Genomic DNA, 6000 nt, shown 5'->3' with positions numbered 1-6000 from the left:
TGACTAAATCAATCTATCGACTCACCACAACGTGACCGAACACAAGAACTCTCACAAGCACCCTATAAGATCCAAAGTAGTTTCTTCACCCATACGAGATAACGTTTACCACATTATCAATAACAACGAGATGATCTTCTCTGCACACCCTGATATAGATTACCATGGACGCCTTTAGCTGAACACCAATAATCTAACCCAGCACCACCAAGATGATTTTCTCCTTAACAAGATGTCTTACCAACATCTCCATAAGAATACTCCATAACATCGATAAGTATACCATAAGCAACATAATGATGAACTCCTTCCACCACTAGGTCTCTCATATAACCACCTCAATAGGTGGGATGAATCCCTCACATCTCTACGAGATTTACATTGAGGATTGCATGACTAAAACACTTAGCCTAGGCCTCCTTATATAGGAGTCACAAACTTGGTTCCCAAGTCTTGGCCTCCTTGGATTAGAAAACCGACTCATACTAGGAAACCATGGTCAATTTAGGTATTCCATATTACTATGAAAGTTGAACCTAATTAGGAAACCCACCGTTTCCCTACAATTCTCCACCTCGGATCATGCATTCATGCATGAGACGATCAACTTGTTATCCCTCCATCTTATGAACATCGATTGCACCATCACTGGTTGCCTACATATCCTCAATAGGAATCAAGCCGAAATGTAGTTCATTCAAATTGTTCCATAGAACCTCCACCAGAAGAGAGCAAACCAAACTTGAACATCACCAACTTAGACTTAACAATCCAACCTACTGGTGATTGTACAGATCTCCACAACGGTGAAATATGGACCATCTCAAAAAATCAACATCATATGATCATCCGTTATGTAACATCTTGAGAAACACCTTACTCATTTATGTTCACAACTCCACATTGATTGGCATCATTCTAGGTGTATTGCATGCCAACTCAATCAGACCATATACCATTGTTATCCATATGCTTCCATCGAACTTAGTTACAGCCATTATGCGCCCTTGAGCCTTCGCCACCTCCGAACTTGCTCCATAATATGAATACAAATCCGTCTTGGCTTTCTGATGCAGATGAGCAGGCTATAGCCTATTTGGAGGCTAAAAATCCAAGTGTCGTAATTTAGATCCTTAGGGGTCCATTTCGATGGGAAACAAGCCAAAGAACAGGACAAGGAATCTTCGATTTCCTTGGTCTTCAGAATTTAGCCAAATTCCATCGTTTAGGGCATCAAACATATGTTTTTGCTATTTTAGGAAAGTTTTTATTTTGTTAATAACTCTTTCGTCAGGAGTCAGTTTGGGCCGCCGTTTGAGGCGAATTGTTTTATTTTATGAGTGCTTTCATTATTTTAGGTCGACCAAAATTTGCCAAAAATAGCAAATTAGGGTCTGAGTCGGTTTAGGGTTTTTTTTCATCCTTTCTTGACTAGCAAGTTAGGGTTTTTCCCCAAGTCTATAAAAGACCCCAAATTCCATCGTTTAGGGCATCAAACATACGTTTTTGCTATTTTATGAAAGTTTTTATTTTGTTAATAACTCTTTCGTTAGGAGTCTGTTTGGGCCGCCGTTTGAGGCGAATTGTTTTATTTTATGAGTACTTTCATTATTTTAGGTCGACCAAAATTTGCGAAAAATAGCAAATTAGGGTCTGAGTCGGTTTAGGGTTTTTTTTCATCCTTTCTTGACTAGCAAGTTAGGGTTTTTCCCCAAGTCTATAAAAGAGTCCATCATAAATTGTTTAGGGCAACTTTTTTTGGAATATATATCTTCTTTATCAAACTTTGTTCAAGTTTAATCGATTTTTATCTAAAGTTGGGAAACCGAAGTCTAGATATTAATCAATGTTCATAGTCGATATTCCTAGGAATATTTGAAGTCTGAACAACACTTCTCTTTTCTCTAGTTTCTCTAATATCCGCTGCATCAGTTGGCATCAGAGCCAGTTCGATTCCAGGGTTAGTAATATGCCAAGGTTACCAGTTGTTCGAGGTCGTGGTCGAGGTCGTGTTCGAGGCCAAGAAGTTGATACAATTGATTATAATACGATGAAGGAAGAATTATTGAATGAAATCCGAGTGATGATGGGTCAGAATAACATTCATCATGAAGAAGGAGACGAGGAAAAAAGGGATAATACCAACGAAGAAGGGGATTATACCAACCCTTTTGGTAGAGGACGCCGTGAAGGCAGGATAATCCAACGTGACGATTCTGAGCGCTGGAAGGCCGGAATAAAATTGGAGGTTCCAGAATTCTATGGAGGTTTAGAAACGGAGGAGTTTCTTTCGTGGTTGAACACAGCTGAGGAAGTATTGGAATTTAAGGATGTACCAGATAATAAACGAGTTCAGCTGGTAGCAACTATGTTTCGGGGAAGAGCTAATTCGTGGTGGCAACAACACAAACTACAACGTTCTCGTAAAGGGAAGCAGAAGTAGTCTCGTGGGAGAAGATGAAGAAACATATGAGAGCAGAATTTTTACCACACAACTATATCAGCTTGATGTACCAGCAACTACAAAACCTACGCAAGGGAACACGTTCTATAGATGAGTACACGAAGGAATTTTATCGATTACTTTCTCTTAACGATTTGTCGGAGTCAGATGAGCAAAGAGTCGCACGTTATGTAGGTGGTCTTCCTCAGCAATATCAGGATACACTTAACATATTTGACTGTTGTTCTATATCGGATGCACATCATAGACCAAGGAAGGTAGAGAAACAAGTGGGGCGTAGAAGTTCAAATTGGGGTAACAATGTAGCATCTTCCCCAACAAGTAATCGTAGTACGTCAACAACTAGTACTGTTAACAAACCTAATTCGGTTTCGACCCAAAGTAAAACTCCAATCAGCTATTTTGGAGGCAAGTGTAATAAGTGCGGTGAAACTGGGCACAAAGGCACTGACTGTCGCAAAGTAGAACGTGTGAACAAGGTTCTTTTCAATGAAGACAATCGTGAAGAAGATGATTGGGTACCTGAATATGATGAGGATCCAGAGGATGACTCTGAACCTAGTGATGAAGTAGTTACAGGAGATACATGAGTGAACTTTGTAGCAAGAAGAAGTTTTCTCACTCCACGTACAGATGAGGAAGACAACTGGTTAGTAATAATATATTCCAGTCGACATGTACGATCGAGGGAAAAGTTTGTCGTTTAGTTATTGATCCTGGAAGTTGCGAGAATATTATTGACGAAGAGGTCGTGAAACGGTTTAGGCTGGAAACCAAGGCACATCCGCATCCATATAAACTTTCTTGGCTTAAGAAAGGGAATGAAGTGAAAGTAAACAAACATTGCTTGGTTTCTTTTTCGATTGGTAACAAATATAAAGATAAAATATGGTGTGACATTACTAGTATGGATGCTTGTCACTTGTTGTTGGGCCGACCATGGGAGTTTGACAGGAAAACTAGTCATGAAGGGAATAAAAATACCTACAGATTTTTATGGAACGACGTACGTATAGTACTTGTACCCAGCAAAGAAATTGCACCTAAACCATCCACCAGACAAACTACCAATCTCTTGTCGTTTAAGCAGTTTGAAGTTGAGGCAGAAGATGCAGGAGAACTGTATGTTTTGATTATCAAAGACCAACAGCCGGATGAAAGTAGTATCCCTATTGCAGTTCAACCTTTAATTAAGGAATTTATTGATGTTTTCCCTAACGAGTTGCCAGACGAGCTACCACCTCTCCGGGATATACAACACCATATTGATCTCATCCCTGGATCAAGCTTTCCAAACAAAGCGCATTATAGAATGAGTCCTAAGGATCATGAAGAACTTCGTCGTCAAGTGGAAGAGTTGTTACAGAAAGGTTTGATCCGACAGAGCCTAAGTCCTTGTGCTGTACCGGCCTTGTTGATTCCAAAGAAAGATGGAACGTGGAGAATGTGTGTTGACAGTCGATCCATCAACAAAATCACAGTAAAATACCGTTTTCCAATTCCTAGATTGGATGACCTGCTAGATCAATTGTGTGGAGCGAAGGTGTTTAGCAAACTCGACTTGAAGAGTGGGTACCATCAGATCAGAATTCGAGAAGGTGATGAGTGGAAAACAGCTTTTAAGACTCGAGAAGGGTTATATGAGTGGATGGTTATGCCGTTTAGATTGTCCAATGTGCCTAGTACATTCATGCGTATAATGAATCAAGTTCTCAGGCCCTTTTTCGGTACTTTTGTGGTCGTTTATTTCGACGATATTCTTATTTATAGTGTTGATATGAACATGCATTTTCAACATCTTCGAGAAGTGCTTTCAACTCTATGTCGGGAAAAATTATTTGCAGCCATCAAGAAGTGTTCATTCATGACTGACCAAATTCTATTTCTCGGCTATGTCGTAACCAAGGATGGAATAAAGGTAGATGATTCCAAGGTTGAAGCTGTAAGAAATTAGACCACACCCACTACACTGCACGAGGTAAGGAGTTTTCATGGTTTCGCTTCTTTTTATCGGCGTTTTATTCATCACTTCAGCACCATTATGGCACCCATTACTGAATGCATGAAAGTAGGAAAGTTCTCATGGTATGAGGAAGCTGACAAAGCCTTTGAAGCAGTCAAGACAAAACTAATAACCGCACCACTATTAGTGTTACCTGATTTCAGGAAGCCATTTGAATTACATTGTGATGCATCGAAGGTGGGTATTGGAGCTGTTTTGAGTCAGGAAGGACGACCTGTAGCATATTTTAGTGAGAAGTTGAATGGTGCTAAGACCAACTACAGTACTTATGATGTGGAGTTTTATGTCATAGTTCAAGCCTTGAAGCATTGGTGACACTATCTAATTCATAACGAATAAATTATGTTTTCTGACCATGATTCTTTAAGGCATATCAATAGGCAAGAGAAGCTTTCATCTAGACATGGTAAGTGGGCTTCTTATTTGCAAGAGTTCACTTTTGTACTGAAGAACAAAGATGGGTCGCAGAATCAAGTTGCTGATGCTTTAAGCCGTCGAAGTATGTTACTCAACACCATGCGAACTGAGGTAATAGATTTTGATTCGTATTTTGAACATATTCTAACCGATCCACACTTTGTGGAGATTGTGGATAATATCAGTCTAGGAAAACGAAGTGATTACCTTATGCATGAAGGATTTCTCTTTAAAGGTAACCAATTGTGTATTCCAGATTCTAGTCTTCGATTGAAGATTATTAAGGAGTTACATGACGAGGGGCACATGGGTAGAGATAAGACTTTGCAGCTTGTTTCAAAATCATATTACTGGCCAACAATGAGGCGTGAAGTTGCTAAATTCGTGGACAGATGTCGAATCTGTCAAGTTTCAAAAGGAAAAGTAACCAATGCAGGGTTATATATACCACTAAAAGTTCCAAGCCAACCATGGTCAGATTTGAGCATGGATTTCGTATTGGGTTTACCTCGAACTCAGAGGGGGCATGATTCAGTATTTGTTGTTGTCGACCGTTTTTCAAAAATGTCTCACTTTATTGCTTGCAAGAGGACTACTAATGCAATGAAGGTAGCTGAATTTTTCTTCCAAGAAGTGTATCGTCTACATGGATTGCCCTGTTCAATAGTCAGTGATCGAGACACAAGATTCCTTAGTTATTTCTGGAAAACCTTGTGGAAATTGGCTAATACAAGACTTAATTTCAGTAGTGCGTATCATCCTCAAAGTGATGGCCAAACAGAAGTTGTGAATCGTTCTTTGGGTGATATACTACGGTGTATGGTTGGAGACAATCCGAAAAGTTGGGACCAGAAACTTTGCCAAGCTGAATTTGCATTTAATCGTTCAGTCAACCGTAGCCTGGGTATGAGTCCGTTCGAGGTTGTTTATGGATACAATCCACGAGCACCAATAGATTTAGCTCGTGTTCCTGATTTGAAGAGAATTGAAGTTCGTGTTGAAGAACGTATCCAACAGCTGCAGCAAGTTCACAAGTTGGCCGAAGAACAGTTGCTTCGAGCTAATGAAAGGTACAAGGAGGCGGCAGATAAGAAAA

The sequence above is a fragment of the Papaver somniferum genome, chromosome 10 (assembly GCF_003573695.1).
Source record: "Papaver somniferum cultivar HN1 chromosome 10, ASM357369v1, whole genome shotgun sequence".
NCBI lineage: Eukaryota > Viridiplantae > Streptophyta > Magnoliopsida > Ranunculales > Papaveraceae > Papaver > Papaver somniferum.
Note: the sequence above shows the minus strand (reverse complement) of the source record.